Source organism: Solanum dulcamara, chromosome 2 (assembly GCF_947179165.1).
Source record: "Solanum dulcamara chromosome 2, daSolDulc1.2, whole genome shotgun sequence".
In the NCBI taxonomy this organism is placed as follows: Eukaryota; Viridiplantae; Streptophyta; class Magnoliopsida; order Solanales; family Solanaceae; genus Solanum; species Solanum dulcamara.
In genome coordinates this window covers 58,138,586-58,155,851 of record NC_077238.1, presented here as the reverse complement: position 1 = coordinate 58,155,851, position 17,266 = coordinate 58,138,586, and the positions used below count along the sequence as shown (strand labels likewise).

The 17,266-nt window shown below is 36.0% G+C and overlaps 1 pseudogene; it reads right to left on the bottom strand.

The window, feature by feature from the left end:
* Positions 1 to 9,018: 9,018 nt before the first annotated feature.
* On the bottom strand, positions 9,019 to 14,505 carry LOC129871945 (uncharacterized; annotated as a pseudogene).
* Positions 14,506 to 17,266: the final 2,761 nt, after the last annotated feature.

Genomic DNA, 17,266 nt, shown 5'->3' with positions numbered 1-17,266 from the left:
CTAAGAGAATTGGTTGGGGTCCTTCGAGATTCTAATCATCGTGTTGTACCTATGGTTTAGCTTGAGTCGTGACAATAAATGAGGGTATTTAGCTTTCATATGCTTTTCATCTTCCCATGTAGCCTCCTCAATAAACTGATTTTGCCATAGATCCTTGACTGAAATGACCTTTTTGATTCTCAACTTGCGAACCTAACGATCAAGGATCTGAACTGGAATTCCCTTATAAGTCAAACCGTCTTTCACCCCAATGCTCATAGTAGGGACAATGAGTGAAGGATCTTCCAAGCACTTTTTAAGCATAGAGATATGAAATACGGGATGGACAACATCTAACTCTGGCTGTAGCTCCAACTCATAGGCTATATTACCCACTCTCTTCACAAGCTAGTAAGGACCAATATAACGTAGACTCAACTTCCCTTTCTTACCAAACCCCATAAGACCCTTCATGGGTGAAACTTTCAGATACACCCAGTCATTTACCTTAAACTCCAAATCTCTTGTCCTAACTTTAGTTAAAATCTTTTATCGTCTTGGGAAGTTTTCAGCCTTTGCTGGAAGATCATTACCTTCTATATGGCTTGATGAACCAAGTTTATACCTATCAACTTGGCTTTACCAACCAATCACCGATCTACATCTCCTCCCATAAAGAGCCTCATATGGTGCCATCTGGATACTCAAATGGAAACTGTTATTTTAAGTAAACTGAATAAGAGGCAAATGGTTATTCCAACTACCTTTGAAATTGATAACACATGCTCTCAACATATCTTCAAGGGGCTGAATGGTTCGCTCTGCTTGACCATCTGTCTGTGGATGAAAAGCAATGCTAAGATTTACCTTTGAACCCAAACCTTTCTGAAATGACTTCAAAAATTATGTACTGAATTGGGTTCCTCTATTTGAGATGATAGACAAGGAAACTCCATGCAATCTGACTATCTCTCTAATATACAACCTTGCATAGTCCTCTACTGAGTCTATAGTCTTAATAGGCAAAAAGTGGTTTGATTTGGTCATCTTATCCGTAGTTACCTAAATCGAATCATGCTACCTATGAGATTATGGTAAACATATGATGAAGTCCATATTGATCATCTTCCACTTCCATTCTAGAATCTCAATGTTCTAAGCTACAACACAAGGCCTTTGATGCTCAATCTTGACTTGTTGCCTATTCGGGCACTTGGACATAAACTTTGTTATCTCTCTCTTCATTCCATTCCACCAATACATTTTCCTCAAGTTGTGGTACATCATTTTAGAACATAGAGGGATAGAATACCTAGAGCTATGGCCCTCTGCCATGATCCTCTGTCAAATTCTATCAACACATGGAACACAAAAGCTACCTTGATATCTCAACACTTCACCTCCCCCTTTGATGGAAGCCATAAACTTATGCTTATGAACATCATCTTTTAATTGAAGTAGGATGGGATCCTAATCTTATTTTTCCTTCACCTCAATAACTAGTGATGACTCAGCCCCAATCTGAATAACAGCACCACCTTCACTAGAGTTAATAAGTTCTACTCCCAACCATATAAGTCTATGAACCTATTTATCCAACTCTTTCTTTCCCACCTCCACATGGGCAGTATTCACCATAGATAACCTACTAAGAGCATCAACAACCACATTAGCTTTACCTGGGTGGTAGAGGATACTCATGTTGTAATCTTTGCAACTCAAGCCATCTCTTCTACCTCAGGTTCAGCTCTTTCTAGCTAAACACACAATTCAAGCTCTTATGATCAGTAAACACATCAACATGCACACTGTAAAGGTAGTGTCGCCAAATCTTGAGAGCAAATACTATAGCTGCCAACTCAAGGTCGTGAGTCAGGTAGTTTTTCTCATGATTCTTAAGCAACCTTGAAGAATATGTAATAACCTTACCCTTCTACATTAATACACAACCCAATCCAATAACCTTACTACATCAATACACAACTCAATCCAAATCTAGAGGCGCCACAATAGATAACAAACACATTTATTCCCTCGGTATGGACAAAACTGGAGCAGTAGTCAACCTTATTTTCAACTCTTGAAAACTCTTCTCATAAGCGTATGACCATTGGAAATTAGCCTTCGTATGAGTCATCTTAGTCAATGGAGATAATATAGATGAAAAACCCTCAACAAACATGCGGTAGTAGCAAGCCAAATCTAAGAAACTTCTTATATTTATCAGAGATGTGGGCCTTGGCCAGTTCTTTACCGCCTCAATCTTCTTTGAATCAACTTGAATAGCTTCGCTAGATACAACATAGCCTAGGAATACCCAGAACCAAGTCAAAATTCACATTTCTAAAACTTAGCATACAACTCCATATCTTTGCGAGTCTGAAGAACAATCCTGAAGTAATTGCATGCTCCTTCTAATTTTTGGAGTAGACCAATATGTCGTCGATGAACACAATCACAAACATGTCTAAATATTGTTTGAACACTAAATTCATTAAGTCTATAAATGTTGTAGGAGCGTTAGTCAAACCAAATGACATAATAAAAAACTTAAAGTGACCATATCGGATTTGGAAGGTTGTCTTAGGAATGTCACGCACTCTGACTTTTAACTGATGATAGCTTAATCTGAGGTCTATATTTAAGAAACAAGTGGATCCCTGGATTTGATCAAACAAGTCATCTATTTTGGAAAGAGGATACTTGTTCTTAATTGTGACCTTGTTCAACTGACGATAGTCAATACACATTTGGAGGGAACCATCTTTTTTGCACGAAAAGGATAAGAGTGCCCCGGTAAGACACTAGGCCTAATGAATCCCCTATCTAAGAGATCTTTCAACTGCTCTTTCAATTCTTTCAACTTAGTAGGAAATATTGTATATGGAGGAATAGAGATAGGTTGCGTACCAGGAAGAACATCAATCCCAAAATTGATCTTTATATCAGAAGGGACTTCGGGCAGATCATCAGGAAATAGCTTGGGAAACTCATTGACAACATGATCTAACTCAAGGGATAGAGCCTCCACACTATCATCTCTAACTCAAACTATGTGGTAGATAAAACCTCACACCCCTTTTTTGCGTGAATTTTTCCAATTTATGTGACTTTATTGATTAGGAATTATTTTATTTTTTTATTTCAGAGTCACCACTTGAAAATGAGTTATGGTTTTCTAAGCCACCTTATTTAATCCCTACTCAAAAGGAAATGACTCTTTCTTTTGGTCTCCGAAAATAGAAGGTGGGGTAAGGAATTATATTGATCGAGGGGAAGGTATGAGGCATCCCTCGAGTCCCGTTGTTCTAGCACGGTAGCTTTTATTAACTTATATTTAAACTTAAATTATTTTGGATATATTTTTTATAGGTTAAGGACTTTCTCACACTATCTTATTGAATTTTGTTGGCCTCAACCCAGATGCATAACAACATTCTCAGTTTTGACATACCATAATTTAGAAGAATAACTACTTTCTTCTCTCGAATACCTCACACCTAATATTCTCTGTCTATAAATTTTAAGTACTATTTTAAAAACAAAAGGCTAATTACTACAATCATTTGGTCAAGGTGCATCACCGCATCCTTGAATCTTTTTAGGTATCTCAAAAAGATGTGCAAGCACATTTTTTGACGGAATTAAATTACTTATTTTTGATGAAGGAGCCATAATCGTCTAATGCCAAAGGCGTTGATTCGTTTCTTGTGAATTTCAGATTACTATCGTTTGTCCTTACATCATTATAATTCTTTTTATAATTAATTGAACAAAAACAAAAATAAAAAAGATACCAAAAGTGAAAATTCTATGTGATGATTCTTTTAAGACTTAAGTACACAAATAAAAGTACCATTTAAAAATTACAAATATAAGAGATTTTTTTAATAAAAAATTTAAACAATTGGTGTTAACTTGATCTAGCATAAAATTTGTCCCTATTTAAATTTTTTCTTCATCTGTATTTCCTAACCTTTCTCCTAAATTCAAAGATCTCGTACAGGATCCTTCCATTTTTCTTTTAATGTTACTCTTTATTTTATATAAAATCATTATTAATAATATTTGTATTGTATAAATTTTTTATATCAGAAACATACCATGTATTTTATAATATAAATATATTTTTCACAAAAGAATATTCATGTATAAGTTCATTATATCAAAAGGTATTTTTATAGAAGGAAAGTGTGTTTTGTTGAATATGGTAGATAAGAATATAATTTGTTGGAAGATAAAGGAGTTTCATCTAAAAAAAAACTAGGAACATAATCACACGTACTAAAACTACTATAGCCGTAAATATTTATGCATCATTATTAAATATAAATTAATCATTCCAAATTTATGTAATTATTCTAATAAATTTGCCTACTCATGTTTTTACCCAATAATAAAGATCAACTCAAAACAACTTAAATCGCCAGAGTATCCGGAATTAGCCAAACCAGTTAGAAAAATGAAGTCTTTTTTTTTATTAAAACATGTTTTTGATTATATTGTTTTAAAATAACTCATTCGTTTAAAATAGCATTTATACCCTCTTTCTTAAAAAAAACAAAATAGAAATAAAATTTAAAACATGTTTATACTCATAATATTAAGATCTTGATACTCCAAATCTACACACTAACACACAGATACACAAATATTAGGATAACTAAACACATAGTAGATAATAGAACATTCACATAAAAAAACAAATTTAACGAACTACTATATGAGACAATTTCAAATAATGTCGCTCATGCTTTGATGCACGATAAAAAAAATAACTAAAAGAAAATGAATAAAAACATGTAAGACAAACTTAAACGGGAGTAATAACAAGGATTCCGTTACCGAAAACTCGAACGTGGACCAAAACTTGACTTGCGGTTTTTTTTTTGCGTACTCTCTCTATTTTTCTCTCATTGCCTTCTTTGTTTTTTTCGTGCTCTCTCTGTTTCTTTTTCTCTCTCTTTACTTCTGCTCTTTTTTTTGTTTTTTGTTACTCTATGTTTCTGTTTTTTTTTCTTTTGGTGCCCCCTGCTCGTGTGTATATGTGTTAATATATATGTAGGATACTGGTGTGTGTGGATATGTAACTGACTAAAGAAATGTGGGGGAATAGGGGTGGGAGTTTTGTTGAGATTTTTAGGGGAGGGAACGTGGGGGGGTATTGAGGGTTTTTGGCAGATGGTGGTTTGGGGTTTTACGTAATATAGGGTAGGTTGGTTAGGTAGTTTTAGGCGTTTGTTTTGGAAGTTTAAAATTAGAATTATTAATAAATATAATAACTAGTTATTTTATACTAATAAAATATAGAAAAATTAAATAGCTACTCTAAAATAAAAATATAACTAACAAAAGTATTAAAATAACTAGCTTATTTATTTTATATATGTGTGTGTGTGTTTGGTAAATTTTCTTCTCTTTTGAAATAATGGAAAAAATAAAAATTATATTAAAATGTGATTTTATTTGTTGCAGTTTTTAAATCTTTTTCTTATAGAATAAATTTACTAAAATAAGATAAAACTAAAAAATTTAATTTGGATATAAAAGAAATATTTAAGAACTAAAAATTGTGTAAAATCTCAAATTGGGTCAAAAATTACGTGTCTACAGTTTGCCCCTCTTTGACTGGAAACACAATGAGTTTGCAGACAAAGAAGTAGACAACGTGAGAAGTTTTGACCGAACTCTTATTTGAAAGAGAAATGTTGCGATTGAGTCCTGATTTTAGACAGCCTATATATCCCGGGTTATAAGGGAATCAGGCCACATGTAGTTCAAGGAGATGATAGAGTTAGTTGGAAGTCAAGTATGGCCCCATCGAGGTTCCGGTTCGTGGCTCCAATTTTTTAGATGAAATGAAAGACAAAATACTAAGGAAAATGCATGCAGAAAATCCTATCTACATAGCTTCTATTGGATCTTGACTTTAGTCTTCAAGCCTTTTCAAGTGGTGGGATATTCATTTTCCTTTCAACTAAGTTGAGGTCAACTTGTCCTCCAAGTGCTTCTACTACTTGAGATTGGAATTGACCTTTTTTTAGGCGATCTCCTGCTACTTGAATTGAACATGAACTTGAAAGTTGACAATGCTTCGGATAATATCCTAAGCTTGAAATGTAGATTGACCATTTCTACAAGCGGATTCGTGAAATCAAAACGAACAAAAGAAATGACACAAAATTTTGCCCAGTTTATAATAAAGAAAATTTTGTGAGTATGAATAAAAGTGGTTCTGTTATACTAAGTTCCATTATCCAGAAGGGTCCTACTACGCTAAGTCTCATTATCCATGAGATTCCTGCTATACTAAGTCTCATTATCCAAGGGGTCCTTCTATACTAAATTCCATTATCCAGGAGGATCCTGCTATACTAAGTCCCATTATCCAGGAAGGTCCTGCTATACTAAATCCCATTATCTAGGAGGGTCCTGCTATACTAATTCTCATTATCTAGAAGGGTCCTGCTACACTAAATTTCATTATCCAGGAAGGTCCTACTACGCTAAGTCCCATTATCTAGGAGGGTCCTTCTATACTAAGTCTCATTATCCAGGGTGGTCCTGCTATACTAAATCCCATTATCCAGGGGGGTACTGCTATACTAAGTCCCATTATCCAGGGGGGTCCTGTTATACTATATCCCATTATCCAAGAAGGTCCTGATATACTAAATCTCATTATCCAAGAGGGTCCTTCTATACTAAGTCTCATTATCCAAGAGGGTCCTGCTACCCTAAGTACCATTATCCATGAGGGTCTTGCTACGCTAAATTCCATTATCTAGAAGGGTCCTGCTATGCTAAATCCTATTATCCAAGAGGGCCTAGCTACACTAAATCCCATTATCCAGGAGGGTCCTGCTATACTAAATCCCATTAACCAAGAGGGTTCTGCTACGGTAAATCCCATTACCTAGGAGGGTCCTGCTACACTAAATACCTTTATCCAGGAGGTTCCTGCTATGCTAAATCTCATTATCCAAGCGAGTCTTGCTATGCTAAATCTCATTATCCAAGAGGGTCCTGCTACACTACATTTCGTTATCCGGGGGGTCCTACTATACTAAGTCTCATTATCTAGGAGAGTCCTACTACACTAAATACCATTATCCAGGGGGTCCTTCTATACTAAATCTCATTATCTAGGAGGGTCCTGCTACGCTAGATCTCATTATCCAAGGGGTGTGCTACACTACATTCCATTATCCAAGAAGGTCCTGCTATACTAAATCTCATTATCTAGGAGGGTCTTGTTATACTAAATCCCGTTATCTAGGAGGATCCTTCTATGCTAAATCTCATTATCCAGGAGGGTCCTACTATGCTAAAACCCATTATCTATGAGGGTCCTGCTATACTAAATCTCATTATCGAGAGGGGTCCTACTATACTAAGTCTCATTATCTATGAGGGATCCTCCTATACTAAAATTTCATTAGACCAACAACATGAATAAAAAAATTTGCCTAGTTTAAACTATAAAATTTTATGAGTGTTACAAAATTATGACTATTTGTGGAACGCTCAAGAATGGGAGATATCATTTCCTAGGTAATCACAATCAAAGATTGATAAGCTAATCAATTTCATTGAGTTTTGTTAACCTGTATTGCCATGTTGTTATTTTTCTTCCTGTAGACTAGGTTGAACATTTGGAACTTCGGATCTTTTAATCTTAACACAGCCTGTAGTCCTGTTTCAACAAAGAAAATTTGTGAGTTTAAAAGCATGGTGGCTGGTTTATGGTCTTGACTTCTGCTAACGATTGTTTCTGTACTTGTCAGTTTGACTTTGTTTTCATGTAGTCCATGCTTATCATTGGTGGGTTACACCATTGGACCAAATTTTGTCTACACAAACTGACTTAAATCAAGATGATCATCTTAAGGTGATCCTTTTGTCGACGGATGCTCTTATTAGTCTCCCATTATTTCACAATACTAATTATTTTAGGCTTTATTAAACCTTTGCATTCTCTTGAATTCAAAACTTGTCGATAGACGACAAACCGTTGATATTTTTCCTTATTTTTAAATCATATTATTCTTATGTATTGGCCGGATGTATATCTTTGTGCAATTGAAAAGGCTGGTAGTAAGTCTTGAAATCCTCTTTAACTTTTACTTGGCACTAATTTGACTCAATGACACAAAATATCAAAGTGATGAAAAATAAATACATAATTAAATTTTAAAAAAAGTAATGCAATGAAAGATATCCTTTTAGTGAAGGGAAGAAAAGAAAACTTATCTGAGTGTGGTAGCCAACTCTAATGATCCTAAAATGCATTTTGAATTAATTAGCCCATTTTTCTCATCCAAACTATTCACCTACTCTTATCAATCATTTGACCTTGTCATTGAGTTCCAAACATTTCGACAAACCACAATCAAGTCTAGGCCCTTACTCGCCTTGTGGTGCCCATGAGGGTTTTCACCAATAAGACTCTCTTATTTTATTTTTCTCAGCTCACCTTCGCCTTGTTGTTTCCCTTGGGGTTTGCACCAACAAGACTCTCTCATTTTTATTTTCCTCAACTCATCTTCGCCATACGGTGCCTTTTAGGGTTTTTACCGATAAGACTCTCTCTTTTTTCTTGCATTGTAGAGAAAGTATTTTCATTGGTGCAACTGTTCTATACCCTTAACATGTTAACTTTTGACATTTCACGGGTTGATCCGAAGATCTTTCTTTGGCAGTAACATAATTTTTTAACAAGACCAAAAAGTATTGTAAGAAACTTAATATGACATTAAACGACGGGATTAACTTTTCAACTTTCGTCATTGACTAAAAAGAATGACTTTTGCCCCAGTCTTCGAAACATAGAATTTTGAATTTTTTGTTTGCATGAACCAAACCCCAAGAATGGGCTGCCTACATATCTTGCCAAAACAAGAATCAGGTCGAACGTAGTTCAGGCTCATGATTTATTTTTTCTTCTTTTTTTGTTTGGTTTGTTTTGTTTTGTTTTGTTTTTCACAAAAGAGGGGTGAAAGAAATGAACTAAATCCCAAAAAGTAGTAGGAAATCGAATCATACATAATATCTCTTTACGGCATCAATGTTTATGGCCATTTCTATTACTTTGCCTTCTATATTGTTTAAATACAGAGCACCATTGGACAGTATCTTTCCTACAATGAATGGTCCTTACCAATTTGAAGCAAATTTGCCTTTGAATTCAGCCTGACGAGGAAGAATGTTCCTCAATACTAACTAACCTATCTCAAAACATATGGGCCACACCTTTTTGTTATATGCACGTGCCATTATCTTATGGTACAGCTGACCATGACATATTGATGTCAACCATTTATTATCAATTATGCTTAGTTGCTCTAATCGTGTTTTGATCCATTCATCATCATCGATTCCGCCTTCAAAATAATTCACAGTGAGGATATCTCAACCTCTACAGGTATAACAGCTTCGATCCCATACACTAAAAGATAGGGAGTGGCACCTATTGACGCGCGTACTGTAGTGCGATAGCCTAATAAGGCAAAAGGCAACTATTCATGCCATTGCCGAGAACCTTGCCTAATTTTACAGAGCATCTTTTTTATGTTCTTATTAGCAGCTTCTACGACCCCATTTTCTTTTGGGCAGTATGGAGTTGAATTTGGATGTTCAATCCTAAATTGTTGGCATACCTCTTGTATTAAACAACTGTTGAGATTCATAGCATTATCTATAATAATTACCTTTAGGATACTGAATCGACAAGATGTTGAAATGAACAAAATCCATCACAACCTCTTTGGTCACTGACTTGAAAGTTACCGCCTCCACCCATTTCGTAAAATAATTAATGGCTACCAAGATGAACCTATGCCCATTCGATGCTTTTAGTTCAATTGTCCTGATCACATCCATTCCCCAAGCCACAAAGGGCTATGGGGCTGCCATTGCATACAATTCTAAAGGAGGATAATGTATCAAATCACTGTGTATTTGGCAGTTATGACATTTACGAACAAACTGTATGGAATCTTGCTCTATGGTAAGCCAATAATAACCTGCTAGAATGATTTTCTTTGCTAGGGCATACCCATTCATGTGTAGTCCACAAACTCTAGAATGTATTTTAATCATGATTGTTGAAGCCTCTTTAGAATTCACACACCTTAGAAGACTCAAGTCAGGGGTCTTCTTGTATGATATTCCACTTCTTAAGAAAAAACTACTAGCCAGTCGTCGAATAGTTCTTTTTGATTAACAGTAGCATCTGTCGGACATTCTCCAGAATGAAGATATTCTTTAATATCATGGAACCTAGGAACACCATCAAGTTCTTCCTCAACCATATTGTAATAGGCATGCTGATCGCGAATCTGTATGCATAAAGGGTCAATATGAGCTTTATCAGGATGTTAGAGCATTACAGACAAAGTGGCCAAGACATCGGCAATCTCATTATGAACTCTAGGAATGTGCTTAAACTTCACTAATAAGAACCGTCGACAAAGATCTTGCAAACAGTGTTGATATGGTATGAGCTTTGCGTCATGAGTTTTCCATTCTCCTTGAATTTCAGGCACTAGAAAATCTGAGTCTCCTAACACTAACAATTCTTGGATTCCCATGTCAGTAGCTAACCTCAAGCCAAAGATGCAAGCTTCATACTCTGCCATATTATTGGTGCAGTGGAATCTATGTTGTGTTGTTATAGGGTAATATTCTCCTAATTCTGACATAAGAACAACTCTTATCCCATCTCCTCTATTGTTAGAGGCCCCATCAAAGAATAGCTTCCATCCTAGATTATTATCAAGAGTAACTTCATCGACACATGATATCTCTTCATCAGGAAAATATGTTTTAATTAGTTTATACCCTTCATCAATGGGGTTTTCTGCTAAATGATCTACCAGAGCTTGTGCTTTTATTGCGGTTTGTGTCACATAAATAAAATCAAATTCTGTGAGCAATATTTGCCATTTCGCAAGCCTACTCGTGGGAATGAGCTTTTTGAAAGATGTATTTTAAGGGATCCATGCGAGAAATAAGGTAAGCAGTGTAGGACGAAAGGTAATGCTTCAACTTTTGTACTATCCATGTCAGAGCGTAACATGTCCTTTCAAGAAGAGTGTACTTAGACTCATAAGTGGTAAATTTCTTGCTGAGGTAATAGATGGCCTGCTCCTTCTTTCCAGTGACATCATGCTGACCTAATACGCAACCAAAAGAATTATCTAACACTGACATGCATAATATCAAAGGTCTACCTGTCTTTGGAGGAACCAACACAGGTGGATTCGATAAGTACCTTTTGATTCTGCCAAATGCCTTTTGACATTCTTTATCCATTCAACTATAGCATTTTTCTTTAATAGCTTAAATTGGCTCGCAAGTTGTCGTGAATTGAGCAATGAATCTACTGATATAGTTTATCCTTCCTAGAAGGCTCATCACTTAAGTTTTATTTGTTGACGGTGGTAATTCCTGAATAGCCTTTATCTTTGATGGATCTAACTCAATACCTCATCGACTAACTATAAATCCCAATAGCTTTCCTGATGGTACTCCAAATACACATTTTGCTAGATTAAGTTTGAGATTACACCTATGAAGCCTATAGAAAAATTTCCTCAGGTCTTTGACATGATCTGACTGTTTTTTTGATTTTATGATCACATCATCCACGTAGACTTCTATCTCTTTATGCATCATATCATGAAACATAGTTGCCATCTCCCTCATGTAAGTTGCTTCCGCATTCTTTAAACCAAATGGCATGAGTCGATAATTGCGTACCCCATGATGTGATAAAAGACTTATTTTCTTCATCCTCGTTATCCATAAAGATCTAGTGGTACCCTGCATAGCAATCTACAAAAGATACAATTTCATGCTTAGCACAATTGTCTAATAAAATATGAATGTTGGGCAACGAAAAGTCATCTTTTGGACTTGCTTTGTTGAGATCCCGATAATCAACACACATTCAGACTTTGCCATCTTTCTTTGTGATGGGAACGATATTTGCTAACCAAGTAGGGTATTGAGTGACTCGTATGACTTTAGCCTCAAACAATTTTGTGATTTCCTCTTTAATTATTACACTCATATCAGTTTTAAGCTTTCTCAACTTTTGCTTAACTGGAGGAAATGCGGGGTCAGTTGGTAACTTGTGAACCACCATGTCAGTGCTTAACCTAGGCATATCATCATAAGACCATGCCAAAACATCCTTGTAATCAGAAAAAGCCTGGATTTTCTCCTCTTTTTGTGGTTGTCATGCATGTACACTTATCTTAGTCTCCCTAATATATTTTGGTTATCCTAGATTGATTGCCTCGGTTTCACTCATGTTAGGGTTTTATTTATTCTCAAAATTTTCAAAATCCTTGCTTATTTCCTCAAATATACCATCTTCATCATATTCAACTTCTTGACTTATTATTTCAGGCTTAGATTCGATTTTAAGATTTGGCAAAAAAATTTGCATGCTTCTCATATCACTAGAATCGGCATAAAAAGAACTGTATATAAAAAACAAATAAATATATATTAGATTGAAATAGCAAAATGGAAACTATATTTCACTGAAAAAGAAGATAGAAGGACTTGAACAAATAAACAACATAATAGAAAAATCTGAATTACAACCCTTCAATAAATCGGATAACACAAAGGAAAACAAGACAAACTACCAAGACTCCTTCTTAATGGGGAGAGGAGTGGCCTCCCAATTGTTCAGCTGGACATCAGTTCCAATGAGTTGCACATCGCTATTGCTGGAGCCTTCCCCTACTTCAACCATATCAGGCTCGACAAATAAATTTTGGAAATTGTCGATCAGTTCATCATCAAGATCCAATGTCGGCTTTGGGAGAGGTAGTTCAGAAGACTCAACAGTGTAGGTTTTGATGAAGGATTTGTCGATTGGCATTATTGGCTTAGAAAGTGACTGTGCTTCCCTATTCTGCTTCTTGACCCTTCTTCTGTCCTTGGCTGTGGTTTTTATCCCAAACCAAAGGTACCAAGGCTCTTGTGCGGACTCACTGGATTAACTCTGCTTTGTAAACCCCTAATCCTTTTCTTGGTTCAAACCCATGCTTCAACATTTCATTTACCATCATGACAGATATTGTGGGTAGTTGTGGTTTTGGAATGAGATTCCCCTTAAGAATACACTCAACAACCACTACCACGAAGGTTTGATAAACCAATGTATCAGTCCTATTGTTTGACTTGATAAAGGGGGTAGAAGAGTCTTTGTAGATAAATAGGTCTCCCTCACTGTGAACAATTACTTCTTTTCACTGTGAACAAACTTTATCATTTATTACAACGTAGATGGGAATGCCCCAGCCCTATTCACCCATGGTATCCCCAATAATAAATTGTAAGACGCATTGATATTCAGCACTTGAAATTCTATGGTAAAATCAACGGGCCCTATTGTTAGCAGGAGCTTTATCTCACCAATGGTGTCTGTTTTGAGCCCATCAAAATCTCTGACACATACATTGTTGGGTCATACCCTTTCAATACCAATATTGAGTTTTTGCATGGTTGATAATGCATAAATATTTGCACCAGAACCTCCATCGATAAGAACTCAAGTGACATAGGAATACTCATATTTTACAGTAATATGAAGCCCTTGGTTATGTTCACTGCCTTCCACAGGTAGTTCATCATCTGAAAATATGATCTTGTTTACCTCTAAGATTCTCCCATAATCTTTTCTAACTGACTTACAGTAACCTCATTAGGGACATATGCTTTATTCAATTCATTATAGTTTTACGATGTTCATCTAAATGTAATAACAAAGACAACAAAGAGATTTGGGTTGGAGTCTTCTTTAACTGTTACACAATGGAATAATCTGGTAGCTTCATCCTTTTTAAGAACTCATCGACTTCTTCCTCAGTAAATGGATTCTTAACTAGAATTTGGTCATTTCTTACTCATTTAGGCTTCCTAAACTCTTTAGGGCATAGCATCTCCCCGAATGGGTCAATCCTCCTACTTCATGGACTTCTTCATTGACCTCTTCCCTGTTGTATGTCATGACAGTATGATTATAATTACAAGGGATAGCCTTAGAGTTATTCATTAGAAGTTGAGACACTGGCTTAATAATCACAAGTGAGATAGGAGCTCCTTGCATAAGTAGGATAGGCCTGATCGATCCTCTTGGAATAGTTAGCTTCACTTCCCTCTAACTTGCCCAGACATAATCAGATGCTCCTTTCACAATTAAGATTTTCAGTTTATGGGGGGTAGTATGGGATCCGTAGTTAGAGAGAAAATCACCTGTTTAATTGAATACGCTGTCAATCGACCTGTAGATACTAGTACAACGCAACCTATTCATAGATCTGCGCCCGCTTTTGTACAGTTAGATACAAGGAAAGGTGTGTTTGATGGACTCAACTTTTTCAACATCTCTTCTACCTCAGAAGGCACGACTTTTGTCAAATCAACAACATTCATCGAATATTCCATACCAGTTTCGACCTTAATGATTGCCTTGAATGGGACAGTAAATTCTTTCGCTACCATTATGCACTGGCAATGGGTTTTGATTGATGTTTGGATCATCTAGGATTTGCACTATAATTTGATGTGTATCAATCAAACCTTGGATTGATCTTTTCAAGTACCAGCATTTCTCTGTGTCGTTCCCTAGGGCATCAAAACAATATGCATATTTTGCAAATAATCCAAATTTCTTAGTGGAGGATTTGGGATCCTTCTTTCAGTAGGACTCAGAATATTTAACACCCTTAATTTTTGAAATAAGCTAGCATATGATTCTCTGTCCTACAGAATTGCTCATGGAACTTGCTTTCCAGATCGTACCAATTGTTAATAGAGTTTGGATTCTCCAATGGGAGTGAAATTATCCTTAGCTACAGTTCCTTTCTTATACTATAGGATGAAAAGGGACTCTAGTGGCATTTTGGTAAGTTTGTAGGGGTGGAGGATGATTTTGAGGAGTTGGTGCACGCCATTGCGGATATAAAGTTGGTTGAGCATATGGTTGTGCACTATAAATACAGTATTAGGGGTATAGAGTGAGATATTGTGGGACTTGAGAGGGAAAGTAGGGTTGTGGGTGGTTATATATGTCTTAGACATAGGTCTGGGATCCACCTGGTGTGTATTGGTAAAGGGAATCCCTTGGATTTCTTGTAGGCCCTGATATAATGGTAGCTACATCATCTTTTCTTTTCTTTTCTCTAAGACTTCTCGATCCATTTTGAAGTGCTTGTGTAATGGCTTTTAAAGCGGTTTGGCTTATAATTTTGCCAGACTTAATGCCAGTTTCCACCATTTGTCCAACTTTAATAATCTTGGCAAATGTTTTTCCAACAGCAGAAAGCAAGTAATGAAAGTAGTCGGGTTTTTGATCCTGGAGAAAAACGTCAATCATCTCTGACTCATTCATTGATGGCTTGACCCTTGAAGCTTGTTCCCTCCACATAACAGCATATTATTGAAAACCTTCATTGGTATTTTTACTCATGTTGGAAAGTGAGGTGAAGTCTGGCACAATGTCAATGTTATACAGGAATTATTGCATAAAACATTAAGACAAATCATCCCAGGTATGCCAGTTGGCAATATCTTGATCTATGAACCATTCTGATGTGATTCCAATTAATCTTTCCCTGAAGTAAGCCATAAGTAATTCCTCTTTGCCCGCAACCCCTCTCAATTGATTGTAATATCTTTTCGAATGAGCTATAGTATCTTTATGGCTATCATACTTCTTAATTTTTGGGGTTTTGAAACTGGCGGGTAAATGGACGTTAGGAAATATGCACAAATCACTGAACGAGACCCCTTTGTTGCCTCAAAATCCCTATATAACTCTTACACTTTTCTCCAAGCTTTTCATATTTCTTGCCATTTCCTCCTATTTTGCATTCTTAGTAGCTTTTACCAAATCATATTTAGTAGTAGTTTGATAAGGATTTGGGGCCTTGAATGTGAAATCAGAGGAATGATATTGATCTTGATGGGTAACAAATTATGGATCATGATTTGGCCTTTGCCCCACTATGGGTTGAGGAGTAGTGTGAATAGGCGATACAGTTGTGACAACCATAGAGTTAGGCTGCGGGAATATATAAATAGGTGGCTCGGTTGCAACACCCTGAATATTACTCTTGATTTGTACTCTTGGAGGCCGACTTGAAGAGGTTCTAATAATGTTTGGCACATTGACATAAGGGCCAAACTCAGGTGGATAGAGTGAGTCTTCTACAGTAGAGAGAGGAGTTTGGAAGTATGCATATGTAGTAGAAGTGATGTCGGGGAAACCAGGGATTGATTGGGGTGGTTGTTTCCCATTGGATCATCCTTGTAGCATCTCAATCATTCCCTGCTTAAGCAACTTATTCTCTTCGGTGACGGCGGCCTCTCATTGAACCTCATTTTCTATCGAGTCCCCAGTGTTACTGATCGGTAGTGTAGTTCCTTCTGTTATTGGAATACTGCTTTTTGACCTTGTAAAATAAAGATAACTTGCCAGTATGACCACAAACCAACCACCTTTAAATTAATTGGTCTTTCTTTCTTTCTGTGCGAGGTAGCAAATATATTAGCGTTAAGAATTTCACACCATATAATAACATATTATGTATATCCATTTCTAATATGAAAGGTCTTATGTCTCATCCCAGCTTAGCTAGGCGCACTTTCCTTTCTTTATATTATTATTTTTTGAAAAACTTTTGATCGAACCTATTGTGGTTGCCTACGTATCATGTTGGTGCATGAATCAGACCTTTGCGTAGTTCAGAGTTACACTTTTTTTGGTTTTTTTTTGGTTTTTTGAGATTAATTAATAAATGAAAGGAAAATTAGGCCAAATATATACATAAGTTAAAATATCCTTCAATCTTTTTCATGAAATACAAAGGCAAAAGCGAAAGGAAATTATCAAATGAAATGTCTTACAATCCAGCAACTGACCAATTTAAACAAACATGACTGAACGAAGGAAAAAATATAGATAAAAGGAAATAAGACTTAAAATAAAAGACTACGATAGAATGAAATAAAGAACTGTGTCATTTGCCGCACATCTCAAAAGATCTAGCGGCATGCTCACATCTTCGACACTCCTACTCATAGAGATTGCGTTCTCAAAAGACATCCTACACCAAAATATATATCTTGTAACGAGTTTGTGAGGTACTAAGCAAAGTCAGGTACATCTGCCAGAAATTATTCTTGGTTCATCTCTTGGTAATCCAGACCAATTTGGGCAGTGCGATCGGCCAAACGATGTACCTTTGCTCAAAGTGATTTG